Source organism: Talpa europaea (assembly GCF_964194135.1).
Source record: "Talpa europaea genome assembly, chromosome: 8".
In the NCBI taxonomy this organism is placed as follows: domain Eukaryota; kingdom Metazoa; phylum Chordata; class Mammalia; order Eulipotyphla; family Talpidae; genus Talpa; species Talpa europaea.
This window is the reverse complement of record NC_140075.1, coordinates 20,914,045-20,938,866: the sequence shown is the minus strand read 5'-3', so window position 1 is coordinate 20,938,866 and position 24,822 is coordinate 20,914,045.

Genomic DNA, 24,822 nt, shown 5'->3' with positions numbered 1-24,822 from the left:
CCTCATCAGCCCCGCTGGGCCAGGTGAGGCCGCTTCCACTTTGAGTGGTCCTGGCCTGCCCGGGGCTTTCTGCGCCGGCCTTTCCGCCTGCAGTGCTGGAAGAGGCCGCGGTCGCCCCTTGTCCGAGGCGTACAGGGGTTGCCCTCCCCTGAGAGAGACCCCGCCCCTCCGTCTAGGGCCTGTTCGTGCGAGGGGCCGTCCCCTCGGGGTTTGAGTGTTAGAGGAGGGTGCAGGTGTCCTCTAGGGGGAAGATTGACCATTCCCCCGAGGGGGATAGGGTCTCGATTCCCCATGGGCGTTTGGGTGCCCCTAAGCCCAAGGGGGCTGAGGGTCCCCGAACCACACCCCCGCTCTCCAGCCACCCTCCCGGCGGCCCGGGAACTGCACCTTTGCGCATGCGCAGTCGGTGGGCGGGGTTAGGCTCCAGCCGAGCGCGGAGCCTGGGCCTCATCAGCCCTGCTGGGCGGGGGAGGACGCTTCCCCTTTGAGTGTTGCCGGCTTGCCCGGGGCATATCCGCGCCGGCCTGTCTGCCTGCCGTTTTGGAAGAGGCCGGGTCGCCACTTGTCCGTGGCTTACAGGGGCTGCCCTCCCCTGACAGTGACCCCGCCCCTCCTACTAGGGCGTGTTCGGGCGCAGGGCCGGGCTCTGGGGCTGTGAGTGCAGGAGCAGGGTGCAGGTGTGCCCCGGCAGGAAGATTTGCCATTCCCCCGAGGGGGAAGAGGGTCCCGATTCCCCATGGGGGTAGAGTTGCCCTACCCCCAAGGGGGCTGAGGGTCCCCGAACCACCACCCCCCCGCTCACCCGCGCCCCCTGCCGGCGGCCTTGAGAACTGCACCCTTGCGCATGCGCAGACGGGAGGGCGGGGTCAGGCTGGGCCCGGGGGCGGAGCCTGGGCCTCATCAGCCCTGCTGGGCCAGGTGAGGCCGCTTCCACTTTGAGTGGTCCTGGCCTGCCCGGGGCTTTCTGCGCCGGCCTTTCCGCCTGCAGTGCTGGAAGAGGCCGCGGTCGCCCCTTGTCCGAGGCTTACAGGGGGTGCCCTCCCCTGAGAGAGACCCCGCCCCTCCGTCAGGGCCTGTTCGTGCGAGGGGCCGTCCCCTCGGGGTGTGAGTGTTAGAGGAGGGTGCAGGTGTCCTCTAGGGGGAAGATTGACCATTCCCCCGAGGGGGATAGGGTCTCGATTCCCCATGGGCGTTTGGGTGCCCCTAAGCCCAAGGGGGCTGAGGGTCCCCGAACCACAACCCCGCTCTCCAGCCACCCTCCCGGCGGCCCGGGAACTGCACCTTTGCGCATGCGCAGTCGGTGGGCGGGGTTAGGCTCCAGCCGAGCGCGGAGCCTGGGCCTCATCAGCCCTGCTGGGCGGGGGAGGACGCTTCCCCTTTGAGTGTTGCCGGCTTGCCCGGGGCATATCCGCGCCGGCCTGTCCGCCTGCCGTTTTGGAAGAGGCCGGGTCGCCGCTTGTCCGTGGCTTACAGGGGCTGCCCTCCCCTGACAGTGACCCCGCCCCTCCTACTAGGGCGTGTTCGGGCGCAGGGCCGGGCTCTGGGGCTGTGAGTGCAGGAGCAGGGTGCAGGTGTGCCCCGGCAGGAAGATTTGCCATTCCCCCGAGGGGGAAGAGGGTCCCGATTCCCCATGGGGGTTGAGTTGCCCTACCCCCAAGGGGGCTGAGGGTCCCCGAACCACCACCCCCCCGCTCACCCGCGCCCCCTGCCGGCGGCCTTGAGAACTGCACCCTTGCGCATGCGCAGACGGGAGGGCGGGGTCAGGCTGGGCCCGGGGGCGGAGCCTGGGCCTCATCAGCCCTGCTGGGCCAGGTGAGGCCGCTTCCACTTTGAGTGGTCCTGGCCTGCCCGGGGCTTTCTGCGCCGGCCTTTCCGCCTGCAGTGCTGGAAGAGGCCGCGGTCGCCCCTTGTCCGAGGCTTACAGGGGGTGCCCTCCCCTGAGAGAGACCCCGCCCCTCCGTCTAGGGCCTGTTCGTGCGAGGGGCCGTCCCCTCGGGGTGTGAGTGTTAGAGGAGGGTGCAGGTGTCCTCTAGGGGGAAGATTGACCATTCCCCCGAGGGGGATAGGGTCTCGATTCCCCATGGGCGTTTGGGTGCCCCTAAGCCCAAGGGGGCTGAGGGTCCCCGAACCACACCCCCGCTCTCCAGCCACCCTCCCGGCGGCCCGGGAACTGCACCTTTGCGCATGCGCAGTCGGTGGGCGGGGTTAGGCTCCAGCCGAGCGCGGAGCCTGGGCCTCATCAGCCCTGCTGGGCGGGGGAGGACGCTTCCCCTTTGAGTGTTGCCGGCTTGCCCGGGGCATATCCGCGCCGGCCTGTCCGCCTGCCGTTTTGGAAGAGGCCGGGTCGCCGCTTGTCCGTGGCTTACAGGGGCTGCCCTCCCCTGACAGTGACCCCGCCCCTCCTACTAGGGCGTGTTCGGGCGCAGGGCCGGGCTCTGGGGCTGTGAGTGCAGGAGCAGGGTGCAGGTGTGCCCCGGCAGGAAGATTTGCCATTCCCCCGAGTGGGAAGAGGGTCCCGATTCCCCATGGGGGTAGAGTTGCCCTACCCCCAAGGGGGCTGAGGGTTCCCGAACCACCACCCCCCCGCTCACCCGCGCCCCCTGCCGGCGGCCTTGAGAACTGCACCCTTGCGCATGCGCAGACGGGAGGGCGGGGTCAGGCTGGGCCCGGGGGCGGAGCCTGGGCCTCATCAGCCCCGCTGGGCCAGGTGAGGCCGCTTCCACTTTGAGTGGTCCTGGCCTGCCCGGGGCTTTCTGCGCCGGCCTTTCCGCCTGCAGTGCTGGAAGAGGCCGCGGTCGCCCCTTGTCCGAGGCGTACAGGGGTTGCCCTCCCCTGAGAGAGACCCCGCCCCTCCGTCTAGGGCCTGTTCGTGCGAGGGGCCGTCCCCTCGGGGTTTGAGTGTTAGAGGAGGGTGCAGGTGTCCTCTAGGGGGAAGATTGACCATTCCCCCGAGGGGGATAGGGTCTCGATTCCCCATGGGCGTTTGGGTGCCCCTAAGCCCAAGGGGGCTGAGGGTCCCCGAACCACACCCCCGCTCTCCAGCCACCCTCCCGGCGGCCCGGGAACTGCACCTTTGCGCATGCGCAGTCGGTGGGCGGGGTTAGGCTCCAGCCGAGCGCGGAGCCTGGGCCTCATCAGCCCTGCTGGGCGGGGGAGGACGCTTCCCCTTTGAGTGTTGCCGGTTTGCCCGGGGCATATCCGCGCCGGCCTGTCCGCCTGCCGTTTTGGAAGAGGCCGGGTCGCCGCTTGTCCGTGGCTTACAGGGGCTGCCCTCCCCTGACAGTGACCCCGCCCCTCCTACTAGGGCGTGTTCGGGCGCAGGGCCGGCTCTGGGGCTGTGAGTGCAGGAGCAGGGTGCAGGTGTGCCCCGGCAGGAAGATTTGCCATTCCCCCGAGGGGGAAGAGGGTCCCGATTCCCCATGGGGGTAGAGTTGCCCTACCCCCATGGGGGCTGAGGGTCCCCGAACCACCACCCCCCCGCTCACCCGCGCCCCCTGCCGGCGGCCTTGAGAACTGCACCCTTGCGCATGCGCAGACGGGAGGGCGGGGTCAGGCTGGGCCCGGGGGCGGAGCCTGGGCCTCATCAGCCCTGCTGGGCCAGGTGAGGCCGCTTCCACTTTGAGTGGTCCTGGCCTGCCCGGGGCTTTCTGCGCCAGCCTTTCCGCCTGCAGTGCTGGAAGAGGCCGCGGTCGCCCCTTGTCCGAGGCGTACAGGGGGTGCCCTCCCCTGAGAGAGACCCCGCCCCTCCGTCTAGGGCCTGTTCGTGCGAGGGGCCGTCCCCTCGGGGTGTGAGTGTTAGAGGAGGGTGCAGGTGTCCTCTAGGGGGAAGATTGACCATTCCCCCGAGGGGGATAGGGTCTCGATTCCCCATGGGCCTTTGGGTGCCCCTAAGCCCAAGGGGGCTGAGGGTCCCCGTACCACACCCCCGCTCTCCAGCCACCCTACCGGCGGCCCGGGAACTGCACCTTTGCGCATGCGCAGTCGGTGGGCGGGGTTAGGCTCCAGCCGAGCGCGGAGCCTGGGCCTCATCAGCCCTGCTGGGCGGGGGAGGACGCTTCCCCTTTGAGTGTTGCCGGCTTGCCCGGGGCATATCCGCGCCGGCCTGTCCGCCTGCCGTTTTGGAAGAGGCCGGGTCGCCGCTTGTCCGTGGCTTACAGGGGCTGCCCTCCCCTGACAGTGACCCCGCCCCTCCTACTAGGGCGTGTTCGGGCGCAGGGCCGGGCTCTGGGGCTTTGAGTGCAGGAGCAGGGTGCAGGTGTGCCCCGGCAGGAAGATTTGCCATTCCCCCGAGGGGGAAGAGGGTCCCGATTCCCCATGGGGGTAGAGTTGCCCTACCCCCAAGGGGGCTGAGGGTCCCCGAACCACCACCCCCCCGCTCACCCGCGCCCCCTGCCGGCGGCCTTGAGAACTGCACCCTTGCGCATGGGCAGACGGGAGGGCGGGGTCAGGCTGGTCCCGGGGGCGGAGCCTGGGCCTCATCAGCCCTGCTGGGCCAGGTGAGGCCGCTTCCAATTTGAGTGGTCCTGGCCTGCCCGGGGCTTTCTGCGCCGGCCTTTCCGCCTGCAGTGCTGGAAGAGGCCGCGGTCGCCCCTTGTCCGAGGCTTACAGGGGGTGCCCTCCCCTGAGAGAGACCCCGCCCCTCCGTCTAGGGCCTGTTCGTGCGAGGGGCCGTCCCCTCGGGGTGTGAGTGTTAGAGGAGGGTGCAGGTGTCCTCTAGGGGGAAGATTGACCATTCCCCCGAGGGGGATAGGGTCTCGATTCCCCATGGGCGTTTGGGTGCCCCTAAGCCCAAGGGGGCTGAGGGTCCCCGAACCACACCCCCGCTCTCCAGCCACCCTCCCGGCGGCCCGGGAACTGCACCTTTGCGCATGCGCAGTCGGTGGGCGGGGTTAGGCTCCAGCCGAGCGCGGAGCCTGGGCCTCATCAGCCCTGCTGGGCGGGGGAGGACGCTTCCCCTTTGAGGGTTGCCGGCTTGCCCGGGGCATATCCGCGCCGGCCTGTCCGCCTGCCGTTTTGGAAGAGGCCGGGTCGCCGCTTGTCCGTGGCTTACAGGAGCTGCCCTCCCCTGACAGTGACCCCGCCCTTCCTACTAGGGCGTGTTCGGGCGCAGGGCCGGGCTCTGGGGCTGTGAGTGCAGGAGCAGGGTGCAGGTGTGCCCCGGCAGGAAGATTTGCCATTCCCCCGAGGGGGAAGAGGGTCCCGATTCCCCATGGGGGTAGAGTTGCCGTACCCCCAAGGGGGCTGAGGGTCCCCGAACCACCACCCCCCCGCTCACCCGCGCCCCCTGCCGGCGGCCTTGAGAACTGCACCCTTGCGCATGCGCAGACGGGAGGGCGGGGTCAGACTGGGCCCGGGGGCGGAGCCTGGGCCTCATCAGCCCTGCTGGGCCAGGTGAGGCGGCTTCCACTTTGAGTGGTCCTGGCCTGCCCGGGGCTTTCTGCGCCGGCCTTTCCGCCTGCAGTGCTGGAAGAGGCCGCGGTCGCCCCTTGTCCGAGGCTTACAGGGGGTGCCCTCCCCTGAGAGAGACCCCGCCCCTCCGTCAGGGCCTGTTCGTGCGAGGGGCCGTCCCCTCGGGGTGTGAGTGTTAGAGGAGGGTGCAGGTGTCCTCTAGGGGGAAGATTGACCATTCCCCCGAGGGGGATAGGGTCTCGATTCCCCATGGGCGTTTGGGTGCCCCTAAGCCCAAGGGGGCTGAGGGTCCCCGAACCACAACCCTGCTCTCCAGCCACCCTCCCGGCGGCCCGGGAACTGCACCTTTGCGCATGCGCAGTCGGTGGGCGGGGTTAGGCTCCAGCCGAGCGCGGAGCCTGGGCCTCATCAGCCCTGCTGGGCGGGGGAGGACGCTTCCCCTTTGAGTGTTGCCGGCTTGCCCGGGGCATATCCGCGCCGGCCTGTCCGCCTGCCGTTTTGGAAGAGGCCGGGTCGCCGCTTGTCCGTGGCTTACAGGGGCTGCCCTCCCCTGACAGTGACCCCGCCCCTCCTACTAGGGCGTGTTCGGGCGCAGGGCCGGGCTCTGGGGCTGTGAGTGCAGGAGCAGGGTGCAGGTGTGCCCCGGCAGGAAGATTTGCCATTCCCCCGAGGGGGAAGAGGGTCCCGATTCCCCATGGGGGTAGAGTTGCCCTACCCCCAAGGGGGCTGAGGGTCCCCGAACCACCACCCCCCCGCTCACCCGCGCCCCCTGCCGGCGGCCTTGAGAACTGCACCCTTGCGCATGAGCAGACGGGAGGGCGGGGTCAGGCTGGGCCCGGGGGCGGAGCCTGGGCCTCATCAGCCCTGCTGGGCCAGGTGAGGCCGCTTCCACTTTGAGTGGTCCAGGCCTGCCCGGGGCTCTCTGCGCCGGCCTTTCCGCCTGCAGTGCTGGAAGAGGCCGCGGTCGCCCCTTGTCCGAGGCTTACAGGGGGTGCCCTCCCCTGAGAGAGACCCCGCCCCTCCGTCTAGGGCCTGTTCGTGCGAGGGGCCGTCCCCTCGGGGTGTGAGTGTTAGAGGAGGGTGCAGGTGTCCTCTAGGGGGAAGATTGACCATTCCCCCGAGGGGGATAGGGTCTCGATTCCCCATGGGCGTTTGAGTGCCCCTAAGCCCAAGGGGGCTGAGGGTCCCCGAACCACACCCCCGCTCTCCAGCCACCCTCCCGGCGGCCCGGGAACTGCACCTTTGCGCATGCGCAGTCGGTGGGCGGGGTTAGGCTCCAGCCGAGCGCGGAGCCTGGGCCTCATCAGCCCTGCTGGGCGGGGGAGGACGCTTCCCCTTTGAGTGTTGCCGGCTTGCCCGGGGCATATCCGCGCCGGCCTGTCCGCCTGCCGTTTTGGAAGAGGCCGGGTCGCCGCTTGTCCGTGGCTTACAGGGGCTGCCCTCCCCTGACAGTGACCCCGCCCCTCCTACTAGGGCGTGTTCGGGCGCAGGGCCGGGCTCTGGGGCTGTGAGTGCAGGAGCAGGGTGCAGGTGTGCCCCGGCAGGAAGATTTGCCATTCCCCCGAGGGGGAAGAGGGTCCCGATTCCCCATGGGGGTAGAGTTGCCCTACCCCCATGGGGGCTGAGGGTCCCCGAACCACCACCCCCCCGCTCACCCGCGCCCCCTGCCGGCGGCCTTGAGAACTGCACCCTTGCCATGCGCAGACGGGAGGGCGGGGTCAGGCTGGGGCTGGGGGCGGAGCCTGGGCCTCATCAGCCCTGCTGGGCCAGGTGAGGCCGCTTCCACTTTGAGTGGTCCTGGCCTGCCCGGGGCTTTCTGCGCCGGCCTTTCCGCCTGCAGTGCTGGAAGAGGCCGCGGTCGCCCCTTGTCCGAGGCTTACAGGGGGTGCCCTCCCCTGAGAGAGACCCCGCCCCTCCGTCTAGGGCCTGTTCGTGCGAGGGGCCGTCCCCTCGGGGTGTGAGTGTTAGAGGAGGGTTCAGGTGTCCTCTAGGGGGAAGATTGACCATTCCCCCGAGGGGGATAGGGTCTCGATTCCCCAAGGGCGTTTGGGTGCCCCTAAGCCCAAGGGGGCTGAGGGTCCCCGAACCACACCCCCGCTCTCCAGCCACCCTCCCGACGGCCCGGGAACTGCACCTTTGCGCATGCGCAGTCGGTGGGCGGGGTTAGGCTCCAGCCGAGCGCGGAGCCTGGGCCTCATCAGCCCTGCTGGGCGGGGGAGGACGCTTCCCCTTTGAGTGTTGCCGGCTTGCCCTGGGCATATCCGCGCCGGCCTTTCCGCCTGCCGTTTTGGAAGAGGCCGGGTCGCCGCTTGTCCGTGGCTTACAGGGGCTGCCCTCCCCTGACAGTGACCCCGCCCCTCCTACTAGGGCGTGTTCGGGCGCAGGGCCGGGCTCTGGGGCTGTGAGTGCAGGAGCAGGGTGCAGGTGTGCCCCGGCAGGAAGATTTGCCATTCCCCCGAGGGGGAAGAGGGTCCCGATTCCCCATGGGGGTAGAGTTGCCCTACCCCCAAGGGGGCTGAGGGTCCCCGAACCACCACCCCCCCGCTCACCCGCGCCCCCTGCCGGCGGCCTTGAGAACTGCACCCTTGCGCATGCGCAGACGGGAGGGCGGGGTCAGGCTGGGCCCGGGGGCGGAGCCTGGGCGTCATCAGCCCTGCTGGGCCAGGTGAGGCCGCTTCCACTTTGAGTGGTCCTGGCCTGCCCGGGGCTTTCTGCGCCGGCCTTTCCGCCTGCAGTGCTGGAAGAGGCCGCGGTCGCCCCTGGTCCGAGGCGTACAGGGGGTGCCCTCCCCTGAGAGAGACCCCGCCCCTCCGTCTAGGGCCTGTTCGTGCGAGGGGCCGTCCCCTCGGGGTGTGAGTGTTAGAGGAGGGTGCAGGTGTCCTCTAGGGGGAAGATTGACCATTCCCCCGAGGGGGATAGGGTCTCGATTCCCCATGGGCGTTTGGGTGCCCCTAAGCCCAAGGGGGCTGAGGGTCCCCGAACCACACCCCCGCTCTCCAGCCACCCTCCCGGCGGCCCGGGAACTGCACCTTTGCGCATGCGCAGTCGGTGGGCGGGGTTAGGCTCCAGCCGAGCGCGGAGCCTGGGCCTCATCAGCCCTGCTGGGCGGGGGAGGACGCTTCCCCTTTGAGTGTTGCCGGCTTGCCCGGGGCATATCCGCGCCGGCCTGTCCGCCTGCCGTTTTGGAAGAGGCCGGGTCGCCGCTTGTCCGTGGCTTACAGGGGCTGCCCTCCCCTGACAGTGACCCCGCCCCTCCTACTAGGGCGTGTTCGGGCGCAGGGCCGGGCTCTGGGGCTTTGAGTGCAGGAGCAGGGTGCAGGTGTGCCCCGGCAGGAAGATTTGCCATTCCCCCGAGGGGGAAGAGGGTCCCGATTCCCCATGGGGGTAGAGTTGCCCTACCCCCAAGGGGGCTGAGGGTCCCCGAACCACCACCCCCCCGCTCACCCGCGCCCCCTGCCGGCGGCCTTGAGAACTGCACCCTTGCGCATGCGCAGACGGGAGGGCGGGGTCAGGCTGGGCCCGGGGGCGGAGCCTGGGCCTCATCAGCCCTGCTGGGCCAGGTGAGGCCGCTTCCACTTTGAGTGGTCCTGGCCTGCCCGGGGCTTTCTGCGCCGGCCTTTCCGCCTGCAGTGCTGGAAGAGGCCGCGGTCGCCCCTTGTCCGAGGGTTACAGGGGGTGCCCTCCCCTGAGAGAGACCCCGCCCCTCCGTCTATGGCCTGTTCGTGCGAGGGGCCGTCCCCTCGGGGTGTGAGTGTTAGAGGAGGGTGCAGGTGTCCTCTAGGGGGAAGATTGACCATTCCCCCGAGGGGGATAGGGTCTCGATTCCCCGTGGGCGTTTGGGTGCCCCTAAGCCCAAGGGGGCTGAGGGTCCCCGAACCACACCCCCGCTCTCCAGCCACCCTCCCGGCGGCCCGGGAACTGCACCTTTGCGCATGCGCAGTCGGTGGGCGGGGTTAGGCTCCAGCCGAGCGCGGAGCCTGGGCCTCATCAGCCCTGCTGGGCGGGGGAGGACGCTTCCCCTTTGAGTGTTGCCGGCTTGCCCCGGGCATATCCGCGCCGGCCTGTCCGCCTGCCGTTTTGGAAGAGGCCGGGTCGCCGCTTGTCCGTGGCTTACAGGGGCTGCCCTCCCCTGACAGTGACCCCGCCCCGCCTACTAGGGCGTGTTCGGGCGCAGGGCCGGGCTCTGGGGCTGTGAGTGCAGGAGCAGGGTGCAGGTGTGCCCCGGCAGGAAGATTTGCCATTCCCCCGAGGGGGAAGAGGGTCCCGATTCCCCATGGGGGTAGAGTTGCCCTACCCCCAAGGGGGCTGAGGGTCCCCGAACCACCACCCCCCCGCTCACCCGCGCCCCCTGCCGGCGGCCTTGAGAACTGCACCCTTGCGCATGCGCAGACGGGAGGGCGGGGTCAGGCTGGGGCCGGGGGCGGAGCCTGAGCCTCATCAGCCCTGCTGGGCCAGGTGAGGCCGCTTCCACTTTGAGTGGTCCTGGCCTGCCCGGGGCTTTCTGCGCCGGCCTTTCCGCCTGCAGTGCTGGAAGAGGCCGCGGTCGCCCCTTGTCCGAGGCTTACAGGGGGTGCCCTCCCCTGAGAGAGACCCCGCCCCTCCGTCTAGGGCCTGTTCGTGCGAGGGGCCGTCCCCTCGGGGTGTGAGTGTTAGAGGAGGGTGCAGGTGTCCTCTAGGGGGAAGATTGACCATTCCCCCGAGGGGGATAGGGTCTCGATTCCCCATGGGCGTTTGGGTGCCCCTAAGCCCAAGGGGGCTGAGGGTCCCCGAACCACACCCCCGCTCTCCAGCCACCCTCCCGGCGGCCCGGGAACTGCACCTTTGCGCATGCGCAGTCGGTGGGCGGGGTTAGGCTCCAGCCGAGCGCGGAGCCTGGGCCTCATCAGCCCTGCTGGGCGGGGGAGGACGCTTCCCCTTTGAGTGTTGCCGGCTTGCCCGGGGCATATCCGCGCCGTCCTGTCCGCCTGCCGTTTTGGAAGAGGCCGGGTCGCCGCTTGTCCGTGGCTTACAGGGGCTGCCCTCCCCTGACAGTGACCCCGCCCCTCCTACTAGGGCGTGTTCGGGCGCAGGGCCGGGCTCTGGGGCTGTGAGTGCAGGAGCAGGGTGCAGGTGTGCCCCGGCAGGAAGATTTGCCATTCCCCCGAGGGGGAAGAGGGTCCCGATTCCCCATGGGGGTAGAGTTGCCCTACCCCCACGGGGGCTGAGGGTCCCCGAACCACCAACCCCCGCTCACCCGCGCCCCCTGCCGGCGGCCTTGAGAACTGCACCCTTGCGCATGCGCAGACGGGAGGGCGGGGTCAGGCTGGGCCCGGGGGCGGAGCCTGGGCCTCATCAGCCCCGCTGGGCCAGGTGAGGCCGCTTCCACTTTGAGTGGTCCTGGCCTGCCCGGGGCTTTCTGCGCCGGCCTTTCCGCCTGCAGTGCTGGAAGAGGCCGCGGTCGCCCCTTGTCCGAGGCTAACAGGGGGTGCCCTCCCCTGAGAGAGACCCCGCCCCTCCGTCTAGGGCCTGTTCGTGCGAGGGGCCGTCCCCTCGGGGTGTGAGTGTTAGAGGAGGGTGCAGGTGTCCTCTAGGGGGAAGATTGACCATTCCCCCGAGGGGGATAGGGTCTCGATTCCCCATGGGCGTTTGGGTGCCCCTAAGCCCAAGGGGGCTGAGGGTCCCCGAACCACACCCCCGCTCTCCAGCCACCCTCCCGGCGGCCCGGGAACTGCACCTTTGCGCATGCGCAGTCGGTGGGCGGGGTTAGGCTCCAGCCGAGCGCGGAGCCTGGGCCTCATCAGCCCTGCTGGGCGGGGGAGGACGCTTCCCCTTTGAGTGTTGCCGGCTTGCCCGGGGCATATCCGCGCCGGCCTGTCCGCCTGCCGTTTTGGAAGAGGCCGGGTCGCCGCTTGTCCGTGGCTTACAGGGGCTGCCCTCCCCTGACAGTGACCCCGCCCCTCCTACTAGGGCGTGTTCGGGCGCAGGGCCGGGCTCTGGGGCTGTGAGTGCAGGAGCAGGGTGCAGGTGTGCCCCGGCAGGAAGATTTGCCATTCCCCCGAGGGGGAAGAGGGTCCCGATTCCCCATGGGGGTAGAGTTGCCCTACCCCCAAGGGGGCTGAGGGTCCCCGAACCACCACCCCCCCGCTCACCCGCGCCCCCTGCCGGCGGCCTTGAGAACTGCACCCTTGCGCATGCGCAGACGGGAGGGCGGGGTCAGGCTGGGCCCGGGGGCGGAGCCTGGGCCTCATCAGCCCTGCTGGGCCAGGTGAGGCCGCTTCCACTTTGAGTGGTCCTGGCCTGCCCGGGGCTTTCTGCGCCGGCCTTTCCGCCTGCAGTGCTGGAAGAGGCCGCGGTCGCCCCTTGTCCGAGGCTTACAGGGGGTGCCCTCCCCTGAGAGAGACCCCGCCCCTCCGTCTATGGCCTGTTCGTGCGAGGGGCCGTCCCCTCGGGGTGTGAGTGTTAGAGGAGGGTGCAGGTGTCCTCTAGGGGGAAGATTGACCATTCCCCCGAGGGGGATAGGGTCTCGATTCCCCGTGGGCGTTTGGGTGCCCCTAAGCCCAAGGGGGCTGAGGGTCCCCGAACCACACCCCCGCTCTCCAGCCACCCTCCCGGCGGCCCGGGAACTGCACCTTTGCGCATGCGCAGTCGGTGGGCGGGGTTAGGCTCCAGCCGAGCGCGGAGCCTGGGCCTCATCAGCCCTGCTGGGCGGGGGAGGACGCTTCCCCTTTGAGTGTTGCCGGCTTGCCCGGGGCATATCCGCGCCGTCCTGTCCGCCTGCCGTTTTGGAAGAGGCCGGGTCGCCGCTTGTCCGTGGCTTACAGGGGCTGCCCTCCCCTGACAGTGACCCCGCCCCTCCTACTAGGGCGTGTTCGGGCGCAGGGCCGGGCTCTGGGGCTGTGAGTGCAGGAGCAGGGTGCAGGTGTGCCCCGGCAGGAAGATTTGCCATTCCCCCGAGGGGGAAGAGGGTCCCGATTCCCCATGGGGGTAGAGTTGCCCTACCACCAAGGGGGCTGAGGGTCCCCGAACCACCACCCCCCCGCTCACCCGCGCCCCCTGCCGGCGGCCTTGAGAACTGCACCCTTGCGCATGCGCAGACGGGAGGGCGGGGTCAGGCTGGGCCCGGGGGCGGAGCCTGGGCCTCATCAGCCCCGCTGGGCCAGGTGAGGCCGCTTCCACTTTGAGTGGTCCTGGCCTGCCCGGGGCTTTCTGCGCCGGCCTTTCCGCCTGCAGTGGTGGAAGAGGCCGCGGTCGCCCCTTGTCCGAGGCGTACAGGGGGTGCCCTCCCCTGAGAGAGACCCCGCCCCTCCGTCTAGGGCCTGTTCGTGCGAGGGGCCGTCCCCTCGGGGTGTGAGTGTTAGAGGAGGGTGCAGGTGTCCTCTAGGGGGAAGATTGACCATTCCCCCGAGGGGGATAGGGTCTCGATTCCCCATGGGCGTTTGGGTGCCCCTAAGCCCAAGGGGGCTGAGGGTCCCCGAACCACACCCCCGCTCTCCAGCCACCCTCCCGGCGGCCCGGGAACTGCACCTTTGCGCATGCGCAGTCGGTGGGCGGGGTTAGGCTCCAGCCGAGCGCGGAGCCTGGGCCTCATCAGCCCTGCTGGGCGGGGGAGGACGCTTCCCCTTTGAGTGTTGCCGGCTTGCCCGGGGCATATCCGCGCCGGCCTGTCCGCCTGCCGTTTTGGAAGAGGCCGGGTCGCCGCTTGTCCGTGGCTTACAGGGGCTGCCCTCCCCTGACAGTGACCCCGCCCCTCCTACTAGGGCGTGTTCGGGCGCAGGGCCGGGCTCTGGGGCTGTGAGTGCAGGAGCAGGGTGCAGGTGTGCCCCGGCAGGAAGATTTGCCATTCCCCCGAGGGGGAAGAGGGTCCCGATTCCCCATGGGGGTAGAGTTGCCCTACCCCCAAGGGGGCTGAGGGTCCCCGAACCACCACCCCCCCGCTCACCCGCGCCCCCTGCCGGCGGCCTTGAGAACTGCACCCTTGCGCATGCGCAGACGGGAGGGCGGGGTCAGGCTGGGCCCGGGGGCGGAGCCTGGGCCTCATCAGCCCTGCTGGGCCAGGTGAGGCCGCTTCCACTTTGAGTGGTCCTGGCCTACCCGGGGCTTTCTGCGCCGGCCTTTCCGCCTGCAGTGCTGGAAGAGGCCGCGGTCGCCCCTTGTCCGAGGCTTACAGGGGGTGCCCTCCCCTGAGAGAGACCCCGCCCCTCCGTCAGGGCCTGTTCGTGCGAGGGGCCGTCCCCTCGGGGTGTGAGTGTTAGAGGAGGGTGCAGGTGTCCTCTAGGGGGAAGATTGACCATTCCCCCGAGGGGGATAGGGTCTCGATTCCCCATGGGCGTTTGGGTGCCCCTAAGCCCAAGGGGGCTGAGGGTCCCCGAACCACAACCCCGCTCTCCAGCCACCCTCCCGGCGGCCCGGGAACTGCACCTTTGCGCATGCGCAGTCCGTGGGCGGGGTTAGGCTCCAGCCGAGCGCGGAGTCTGGGCCTCATCAGCCCTGCTGGGCGGGGGAGGACGCTTCCCCTTTGAGTGTTGCCGGCTTGCCCGGGGCATATCCGCGCCGGCCTGTCCGCCTGCCGTTTTGGAAGAGGCCGGGTCGCCGCTTGTCCGTGGCTTACAGGGGCTGCCCTCCCCTGACAGTGACCCCGCCCCTCCTACTAGGGCGTGTTCGGGCGCAGGGCCGGGCTCTGGGGCTGTGAGTGCAGGAGCAGGTTGCAGGTGTGCCCCGGCAGGAAGATTTGCCATTCCCCCGAGGGGGAAGAGGGTCCCGAATCCCCATGGGGGTTGAGTTGCCCTACCCCCAAGGGGGCTGAGGGTCCCCGAACCACCACCCCCCCGCTCACCCGCGCCCCCTGCCGGCGGCCTTGAGAACTGCACCCTTGCGCATGCGCAGACGGGAGGGCGGGGTCAGGCTGGGCCCGGGGGCGGAGCCTGGGCCTCATCAGCCCTGCTGGGCCAGGTGAGGCCGCTTCCACTTTGAGTGGTCCTGGCCTGCCCGGGGCTTTCTGCGCCGGCCTTTCCGCCTGCAGTGCTGGAAGAGGCCGCGGTCGCCCCTTGTCCGAGGCTTACAGGGGGTGCCCTCCCCTGAGAGAGACCCCGCCCCTCCGTCTAGGGCCTGTTCGTGCGAGGGGCCGTCCCCTTGGGGTGTGAGTGTTAGAGGAGGGTGCAGGTGTCCTCTAGGGGGAAGATTGACCATTCCCCCGAGGGGGATAGGGTCTCGATTCCCCATGGGCGTTTGGGTGCCCCTAAGACCAAGGGGGCTGAGGGTCCCCGAACCACACCCCCGCTCTCCAGCCACCCTCCTGGCGGCCCGGGAACTGCACCTTTGCGCATGCGCAGTCGGTGGGCGGGGTTAGGCTCCAGCCGAGCGCGGAGTCTGGGCCTCATCAGCCCTGCTGGGCGGGGGAGGACGCTTCCCCTTTGAGTGTTGCCGGCTTGCCCGGGGCATATCCGCGCCGGCCTGTCCGCCTGCCGTTTTGGAAGAGGCCGGGTCGCCGCTTGTCCGTGTCTTACAGGGGCTGCCCTCCCCTGACAGTGACCCCGCCCCTCCTACTAGGGCGTGTTCGGGCGCAGGGCCGGGCTCTGGGGCTGTGAGTGCAGGAGCAGGGTGCAGGTGTGCCCCGGCAGGAAGATTTGCCATTCCCCCGAGGGGGAAGAGGGTCCCGATTCCCCATGGGGGTAGAGTTGCCCTACCCCCAAGGGGGCTGAGGGTCCCCGAACCACCACCCCCCCCGCTCACCCGCGCCCCCTGCCGGCGGCCTTGAGAACTGCACCCTTGCGCATGCGCAGACGGGAGGGCGGGGTCAGGCTGGGCCCGGGGGCGGAGCCTGGGCCTCATCAGCCCTGCTGGGCCAGGTGAGGCCGCTTCCACTTTGAGTGGTCCTGGCCTGCCCGGGGCTTTCTGCGCCGGCCTTTCCGCCTGCAGTGCTGGAAGAGGCCGCGGTCGCCCCTTGTCCGAGGCTTACAGGGGGTGCCCTCCCCTGAGAGAGACCCCGCCCCTCCGTCAGGGCCTGTTCGTGCGAGGCGCCGTACCCTCGGGGTGTGAGTGTTAGAGGAGGGTGCAGGTGTCCTCTAGGGGGAAGATTGACCATTCCCCCGAGGGGGATAGGGTCTCGATTCCCCATGGGCGTTTGGGTGCCCCTAATCCCAAGGGGGCTGAGGGTCCCCAAACCACAACCCCGCTCTCCAGCCACACTCCCGGCGGCCCGGGAACTGCACCTTTGCGCATGCGCAGTCGGTGGGCGGGGTTAGACTCCAGCCGAGCGCGGAGCCTGGGCCTCATCAGCCCTGCTGGGCGGGGGAGGACGCTTCCCCTTTGAGTGTTGCCGGCTTGCCCGGGGCATATCCGCGCCGGCCTGTCCGCCTGCCGTTTTGGAAGAGGCCGGGTCGCCGCTTGTCCGTGGCTTACAGGGGCTGCCCTCCCCTGACAGTGACCCCGCCCCTCCTACTAGGGCGTGTTCGGGCGCAGGGCCGGGCTCTGGGGCTGTGAGTGCAGGAGCAGGGTGCAGGTGTGCCCCGGCAGGAAGATTTGCCATTCCCCCGAGGGGGAAGAGGGTCCCGATTCCCCATGGGGGTTGAGTTGCCCTACCCCCAAGGGGGCTGAGGGTCCCCGAACCACCACCCCCCCGCTCACCCGCGCCCCCTGCCGGCGGCCTTGAGAACTGCACCCTTGCGCATGCGCAGACGGGAGGGCGGGGTCAGGCTGGGCCCGGGGGCGGAGCCTGGGCCTCATCAGCCCTGCTGGGCCAGGTGAGGCCGCTTCCACTTTGAGTGGTCCAGGCCTGCCCGGGGCTTTCTGCGCCGGCCTTTCCGCCTGCAGTGCTGGAAGAGGCCGCGGTCGCCCCTTGTCCGAGGCTTACAGGGGGTGCCCTCCCCTGAGAGAGACCCTGCCCCTCCGTCTAGGGCCTGTTCGTGCGAGGGGCCGTCCCCTCGGGGTGTGAGTGTTAGAGGAGGGTGCAGGTGTCCTCTAGGGGGAAGATTGACCATTCCCCCGAGGGGGATAGGGTCTCGATTCCCCATGGGCGTTTGGGTGCCCCTAATCCCAAGGGGGCTGAGGGTCCCCAAACCACAACCCCGCTCTCCAGCCACACTCCCGGCGGCCCGGGAACTGCACCTTTGCGCATGCGCAGTCGGTGGGCGGGGTTAGACTCCAGCCGAGCGCGGAGCCTGGGCCTCATCAGCCCTGCTGGGCGGGGGAGGACGCTTCCCCTTTGAGTGTTGCCGGCTTGCCCGGGGCATATCCGCGCCGTCCTGTCCGCCTGCCGTTTTGGAAGAGGCCGGGTCGCCGCTTGTCCGTGGCTTACAGGGGCTGCCCTCCCCTGACAGTGACCCCGCCCCTCCTACTAGGGCGTGTTCGGGCGCAGGGCCGGGCTCTGGGGCTGTGAGTGCAGGAGCAGGGTGCAGGTGTGCCCCGGCAGGAAGATTTGCCATTCCCCCGAGGGGGAAGAGGGTCCCGATTCCCCATGGGGGTTGAGTTGCCCTACCCCCAAGGGGGCTGAGGGTCCCCGAACCACCACCCCCCCGCTCACCCGCGCCCCCTGCCGGCGGCCTTGAGAACTGCACCCTTGCGCATGCGCAGACGGGAGGGCGGGGTCAGGCTGGGCCCGGGGGCGGAGCCTGGGCCTCATCAGCCCTGCTGGTCCAGGTGAGGCCGCTTCCACTTTGAGTGGTCCTGGCCTGCCCGGGGCTTTCTGCGCCGGCCTTTCCGCCTGCAGTGCTGGAAGAGGCCGCGGTCGCCCCTTGTGCGAGGCTAACAGGGGGTGCCCTCCCCTGAGAGAGACCCCGCCCCTCCGTCTATGGCCTGTTCGTGCGAGGGGCCGTCCCCTCGGGGTGTGAGTGTTAGAGGAGGGTGCAGGTGTCCCCTAGGGGGAAGATTGACCATTCCCCCGAGGGGATAGGGTCTCGATTCCCCATGGGCGTTTGGGTGCCCCTAAGCCCAAGGGGGCTGAGGGTCCCCGAACCACACCCCCGCTCTCCAGCCACCCTCCCGGCGGCCCGGGAACTGCACCTTTGCGCATGCGCAGTCGGTGGGCGGGGTTAGGCTCCAGCCGAGCGCGGAGCCTGGGCCTCATCAGCCCTGCTGGGCGGGGGAGGACGCTTCCCCTTTGAGTGTTGCCGGCTTGCCCGGGGCATATCCGCGCCGGCCTGTCCGCCTGCCGTTTTGGAAGAGGCCGGGTCGCCGCTTGTCCGTGGCTTACAGGGGCTGCCCTCCCCTGACAGTGACCCCGCCCCTCCTACTAGGGCGTGTTCGGGCGCAGGGCCGGGCTCTGGGGCTGTGAGTGCAGGAGCAGGGTGCAGGTGTGCCCCGGCAGGAAGATTTGCCATTCCCCCGAGGGGGAAGAGGGTCCCGATTCCCCATGGGGGTAGAGTTGCCCTACCCCCTTGGGGGCTGAGGGTCCCCGAACCACCACCCCCCCGCTCACCCGCGCCCCCTGCCGGCGGCCTTGAGAACTGCACCCTTGCGCATGCGCAGACGGGAGGGCGGGGTCAGGCTGGGCCCGGGGGCGGAGCCTGGGCCTCATCAGCCCTGCTGGGCCAGGTGAGGCCGCTTCCACTTTGAGTGGTCCTGGCCTGCCCGGGGCTTTCTGCGCCGGCCTTTCCGCCTGCAGTGCTGGAAGAGGCCGCGGTCGCCCCTTGTCCGAGGCGTACAGGGGGTGCCCTCCCCTGAGAGAGACCCCGCCCCTCCGTCTAGGGCCTGTTTGTGCGAGGGGCCGTCCCCTCGGGGTGTGAGTGTTAGAGGAGGGTGCAGGTGTCCTCTAGGGGGAAGATTGACCATTCCCCCGAGGGGGATAGGGTCTCGATTCCCCATGGGCGTTTGGGTGCCCCTAAGCCCAAGGGGGCTGAGGGTCCCCGAACCACACCCCCGCTCTCCAGCCACCCTCCCGGCGGCCCGGGAACTGCACCTTTGCGCATGCGCAGTCGGTGGGCGGGGTTAGGCTCCAGCCGAGCGCGGAGCCTGGGCCTCATCAGCCCTGCTGGGCGGGGGAGGACGCTTCCCCTTTGAGTGTTGCCGGCTTGCCCGGGGCATATCCGCGCCGGCCTGTCCGCCTGCCGTTTTGGAAGAGGCCGGGTCGCCGCTTGTCCGTGGCTTACAGGGGCTGCCCTCCCCTGACAGTGACCCCGCCCCTCCTACTAGGGCGTGTTCGGGCGCAGGGCCGGGCTCTGGGGCTTTGAGTGCAGGAGCAGGGTGCAGGTGTGCCCCGGCAGGAAGATTTGCCATTCCCCCGAGGGGGAAGAGGGTCCCGATTCCCCATGGGGGTAGAGTTGCCCTACCCCCAAGGGGGCTGAGGGTCCCCGAACCACCACCCCCCCGCTCACCCGCGCCCCCTGCCGGCGGCCTTGAGAACTACACCCTTGCGCATGGGCAGACGGGAGGGCGGGGTCAGGCTGGTCCCGGGGGCGGAGCCTGGGCCTCATCAGCCCTGCTGGGCCAGGTGAGGCCGCTTCCAATTTGAGTGGTCCTGGCCTGCCCGGGGCTTTCTGCGCCGGCCTTTCCGCCTGCAGTGCTGGAAGAGGCCGCGGTCGCCCCTTGTCCGAGGCTTACAGGGGGTGCCCTCCCCTGAGAGAGACCCCGCCCCTCCGTCTAGGGCCTGTTCGTGCGAGGGGCCGTCCCCTCGGGGTGTGAGTGTTAGAGGAGGGTGCAGGTGTCCTCTAGGGGGAAGATTGACCATTCCCCCGAGGGGGATAGGGTCTCGATTCCCCATGGGCGTTTGGGTGCCCCTAAGCCCAAGGGGGCTGAGGGTCCCCGAACCACACCCCCGCTCTCCAGCCACCCTCCCGGCGGCCCTGGAACTGCACCTTTGCGCATGCGCAGTCGGTGGGCGGGGTTAGACTCCAGCCGAGCGCGGAGCCTGGGCCTCATCAGCCCTGCTGGGCGGGGGAGGACGCTTCCCCTTTGAGTGTTGCCGGCTTGCCCGGGGCATATCCGCGCCGGCCTGTCTGCCTGCCGTTTTGGAAGAGGCCGGGTCGCCGCTTGTCCGTGGCTTACAGGGGCTGCCTTCCCCTGACAGTGACCCCGCCCCTCTTACTAGGGCGTGTTCGGGCGCAGGGCCGGGCTCTGGGGCTGTGAGTGCAGGAGCAGGGTGCAGGTGTGCCCCGGCAGGAAGATTTGCCATTCCCCCGAGGGGGAAGAGGGTCCCGATTCCCCATGGGGGTAGAGTTGCCCTACCCCCAAGGGGGCTGAGGGTCCCCGAACCACCAACCCCCGCTCACCCGCGCCCCCTGCCGGCGGCCTTGAGAACTGCACCCTTGCGCATGCGCAGACGGGAGGGCGGGGTCAGGCTGGGCCCGGGGGCAGAGCCTGGGCCTCATCAGCCCTGCTGGGCCAGGTGAGGCCGCTTCCACTTTGAGTGGTCCTGGCCTGCCCGTGGCTTTCTGCGCCGGCCTTTCCGCCTGCAGTGCTGGAAGAGGCCGCGGTCGCCCCTTGTCCGAGGCTTACAGGGGGTGCCCTCCCCTGAGAGAGACCCCGCCCCTCCGTCAGGGCCTGTTCGTGCGAGGGGCCGTCCCCTCGGGGTGTGAGTGTTAGAGGAGGGTGCAGGTGTCCTCTAGGGGGAAGATTGACCATTCCCCCGAGGGGTATAGGGTCTCGATTCCCCATGGGCGTTTGGGTGCCCCTAAGCCCAAGGGGGCTGAGGGTCCCCGAACCACACCCCCGCTCTCCAGCCACCCTCCCGGCGGCCCGGGAACTGCACCTTTGCGCATGCGCAGTCGGTGGGCGGGGTTAGGCTCCAGCTGAGCGCGGAGCCTGGGCCTCATCAGCCCTGCTGGGCGGGGGAGGACGCTTCCCCTTTGAGTGTTGCCGGCTTGCCCGGGGCATATCCGCGCCGGCCTGTCCGCCTGCCGTTTCGGAAGAGGCCGGGTCGCCGCTTGTCCGTGGCTTACAGGGGCTGCCCTCCCCTGACAGTGACCCCGCCCCTCCTACTAGGGCGTGTTCGGGCGCAGGGCCGGGCTCTGGGGCTGTGAGTGCAGGAGCAGGGTGCAGGTGTGCCCCGGCAGGAAGATTTGCCATTCCCCTGAGGGGGAAGAGGGTCCCGATTCCCCATGGGGGTAGAGTTGCCCTACCCCCAAGGGGGCTGAGGGTCCCCGAACCACCACCACCCCGCTCACCCGCGCCCCCTGCCGGCGGCCTTGAGAACTGCACCCTTGCGCATGCGCAGACGGGAGGGCGGGGTCAGGCTGGGCCCGGGGCCGGAGCCTGGGCCTCATCAGCCCTGCTGGGCCAGGTGAGGCCGCTTCCACTTTGAGTGGTCCTGGCCTGCCCGGGGCTTTCTGCGCCGGCCTTTCCGCCTGCAGTGCTGGAAGAGGCCGCGGTCGCCCCTTGTCCGAGGCTTACAGGGGGTGCCCTCCCCTGAGAGAGACCCCGCCCCTCCGTCTAGGGCCTGTTCGTGCGAGGGGCCGTCCCCTCGGGGTGTGAGTGTTAGAGGAGGGTGCAGGTGTCCTCTAGGGGGAAGATTGACCATTCCCCCGAGGGGGATAGGGTCTCGATTCCCCATGGGCGTTTGGGTGCCCCTAAGCCCAAGGGGGCTGAGGGTCCCCGAACCACACCCCCGCTCTCCAGCCACCCTCCCGGCGGCCCGGGAACTGCACCTTTGCGCATGCGCAGTCGGTGGGCGGGGTTAGGCTCCAGCCGAGCGCGGAGCCTGGGCCTCATCAGCCCTGCTGGGCGGGGGAGGACGCTTCCCCTTTGAGTGTTGCTGGCTTGCCCGGGGCATATCCGCGCCGTCCTGTCCGCCTGCCGTTTTGGAAGAGGCCGGGTCGCCGCTTGTCCGTGGCTTACAGGGGCTGCCCTCTCCTGACAGTGACCCCGCCCCTCCTACTAGGGCGTGTTCGGGCGCAGGGCCGGGCTCTGGGGCTGTGAGTGCAGGAGCAGGGTGCAGGTGTGCCCCGGAAGGAAGATTTGCCATTCCCCCGAGGGGGAAGAGGGTCCCGATTCCCCATGGGGGTAGAGTTGCCCTACCCCCATGGGGGCTGAGGGTCCCCGAACCACCACCACCCCGCTCACCTGCGCCCCCTGCCGGCGGCCTTGAGAACTGCACCCTTGCGCATGCGCAGACGGGAGGGCGGGGTCAGGCTGGGCCCGGGGGCGGAGCCTGGGCCTCATCAGCCCTGCTGGGCCAGGTGAGGCCGCTTCCACTTTGAGTGGTCCTGGCCTGCCCGGGGCTTTCTGCGCCGGCCTTTCCGCCTGCAGTGCTGGAAGAGGCCGCGGTCGCCCCTTGTCCGAGGCGTACAGGGGGTGCCCTCCTCTGAGAGAGACCCCGCCCCTCCGTCTAGGGCCTGTTCGTGCGAGGGGCCGTCCCCTCGGGGTGTGAGTGTTAGAGGAGGGTGCAGGTGTCCTCTAGGGGGAAGATTGACCATTCCCCCGAGGGGGATAGGGTCTCGATTCCCCATGGGCGTTTGGGTGCCCCTAAGCCCAAGGGGGCTGAGGGTCCCCGAACCACACCCCCGCTCTCCAGCCACCCTCCCGGCGGCCCGGGAACTGCACCTTTGCGCATGCGCAGTCGGTGGGCGGGGTTAGGCTCCAGCCGAGCGCGGAGCCTGGGCCTCATCAGCCCTGCTGGGCGGGGGAGGACGCTTCCCCTTTGAGGGTTGCCGGCTTGCCCGGGGCATATCCGCGCCGGCCTGTCCGCCTGCCGTTTTGGAAGAGGCCGGGTCGCCGCTTGTCCGTGGCTTACAGGGGCTGCCCTCCCCTGACAGTGACCCCGCCCCTCCTACTAGGGCGTGTTCGGGTGCAGGGCCGGGCTCTGGGGCTGTGAGTGCAGGAGCAGGGTGCAGGTGTGCCCCGGCAGGAAGATTTGCCATTCCCCCGAGGGGGAAGAGGGTCCCGATTCCCCATGGGGGTAGAGTTGCCCTACCCCCAAGGGGGCTGAGGGTCCCCGAACCACCACCCCCCCGCTCACCCGCGCCCCCTGCCGGCGGCCTTGGAACTGCACCCTTGCGCATGCGCAGACGGGAGGGCGGGGTCAGGCTGGGCCCGGGGGCGGAGCCTGGGCCTCATCAGCCCTGCTGGGCCAGGTGAGGCCACTTCCACTTTGAGTGGTCCTGGCCTGCCCGGGGCTTTCTGCGCCGGCCTTTCCGCCTGCAGTGCTGGAAGAGGCCGCGGTCGCCCCTTGTCCGAGGCTTACAGGGGGTGCCCTCCCCTGAGAGAGACCCCGCCCCTCCGTCTAGGGCCTGTTCGTGCGAGGGGCCGTCCCCTCGGGGTGTGAGTGTTAGAGGAGGGTGCAGGTGTCCTCTAGGGGGAAGATTGACCATTCCCCCGAGGGGTATAGGGTCTCGATTCCCCATGGGCGTTTGGGTGCCCCTAAGCCCAAGGGGGCTGAGGGTCCCCGAACCACACCCCCGCTCTCCAGCCACCCTCCCGGCGGCCCGGGAACTGCACCTTTGCGCATGCGCAGTCGGTGGGCGGGGTTAGGCTCCAGCCGAGCGCGGAGCCTGGGCCTCATCAGCCCTGCTGGGCGGGGGAGGACGCTTCCCCTTTGAGTGTTGCCGGCTTGCCCGGGGCATATCCGCGCCGGCCTGTCCGCCTGCCGTTTTGGAAGAGGCCGGGTCGCCGCTTGTCCGTGGCTTACAGGGGCTGCCCTCCCCTGACAGTGACCCCGCCCCTCCTACTAGGGCGTGTTCGGGCGCAGGGCCGGGCTCTGGGGCTGTGAGTGCAGGAGCAGGGTGCAGGTGTGCCCCGGCAGGAAGATTTGCCATTCCCCCGAGGGGGAAGAGGGTCCCGATTCCCCATGGGGGTAGAGTTGCCCTACCCCCAAGAGGGCTGAGGGTCCCCGAACCACCACCCCCGCGCTCACCCGCGCCCCCTGCCGGCGGCCTTGAGAACTGCACCCTTGCGCATGCGCAGACGGGAGGGCGGGGTCAGACTGGGCCCGGGGGCGGAGCCTGGGCCTCATCAGACCTGCTGGGCCAGGTGAGGCGGCTTCCACTTTGAGTGGTCCTGGACTGCCCGGGGCTTTCTGCGCCGGCCTTTCCGCCTGCAGTGCTGGAAGAGGCCGCGGTCGCCCCTTGTCCGAGGCTTACAGGGGGTGCCCTCCCCTGAGAGAGACCCCGCCCCTCCGTCAGGGCCTGTTCGTGCGAGGGGCCGTCCCCTCGGGGTGTGAGTGTTAGAGGAGGGTGCAGGTGTCCTCTAGGGGGAAGATTGACCATTCCCCCGAGGGGGATAGGGTCTCGATTCCCCATGGGCGTTTGGGTGCCCCTAAGCCCAAGGGGGCTGAGGGTCCCCGAACCACAACCCCGCTCTCCAGCCACCCTCCCGGCGGCCCGGGAACTGCACCTTTGCGCATGCGCAGTCGGTGGGCGGGGTTAGGCTCCAGCCGAGCGCGGAGCCTGGGCCTCATCAGCCCTGCTGGGCGGGGGAGGACGCTTCCCCTTTGAGTGTTGCCGGCTTGCCCGGGGCATATCCGCGCCGTCCTGTCCGCCTGCCGTTTTGGAAGAGGCCGGGTCGCCGCTTGTCCGTGGCTTACAGGGGCTGCCCTCCCCTGACAGTGACCCCGCCCCTCCTACTAGGGCGTGTTCGGGCGCAGGGCCGGGCTCTGGGGCTGTGAGTGCAGGAGCAGGGTGCAGGTGTGCCCCGGCAGGAAGATTTGCCATTCCCCCGAGGGGGAAGAGGGTCCCGATTCCCCATGGGGGTAGAGTTGCCCTACCCCCAAGGGGGCTGAGGGTCCCCGAACCACCCCCCCCCGCTCACCCGCGCCCCCTGCCGGCGGCCTTGAGAACTGCACCCTTGCGCATGCGCAGACGGGAGGGCGGGGTCAGGCTGGGCCCGGGGGCGGAGCCTGGGCCTCATCAGCCCTGCTGGGCCAGGTGAGGCCGCTTCCACTTTGAGTGGTCCTGGCCTGCCCGGGGCTTTCTGCGCCGGCCTTTCCGCCTGCAGTGCTGGAAGAGGCCGCGGTCGCCCCTTGTCCGAGGCTTACAGGGGGTGCCCTCCCCTGAGAGAGACCCCGCCCCTCCGTCTAGGGCCTGTTCGTGCGAGGGGCCGTCCCCTCGGGGTGTGAGTGTTAGAGGAGGGTGCAGGTGTCCTCTAGGGGGAAGATTGACCATTCCCCCGAGGGGGATAGGGTCTCGATTCCCCATGGGCGTTTGGGTGTCCCTAAGCCCAAGGGGGCTGAGGGTCCCCGAACCACACCCCCGCTCTCCAGCCACCCTCCCGGCGGCCCGGGAACTGCACCTTTGCGCATGCGCAGTCGGTGGGCGGGGTTAGGCTCCAGCCGAGCGCGGAGCCTGGGCCTCATCAGCCCTGCTGGGCGGGGGAGGACGCTTCCCCTTTGAGTGTTGCCGGCTTGCCCGGGGCATATCCGCGCCGGCCTGTCCGCCTGCCGTTTTCGAAGAGGCCGGGTCGCCGCTTGTCCGTGGCTTACAGGGGCTGCCCTCCCCTGACAGTGACCCCGCCCCTCCTACTAGGGCGTGTTCGGGCGCAGGGCCGGGCTCTGGGGCTGTGAGTGCAGGAGCA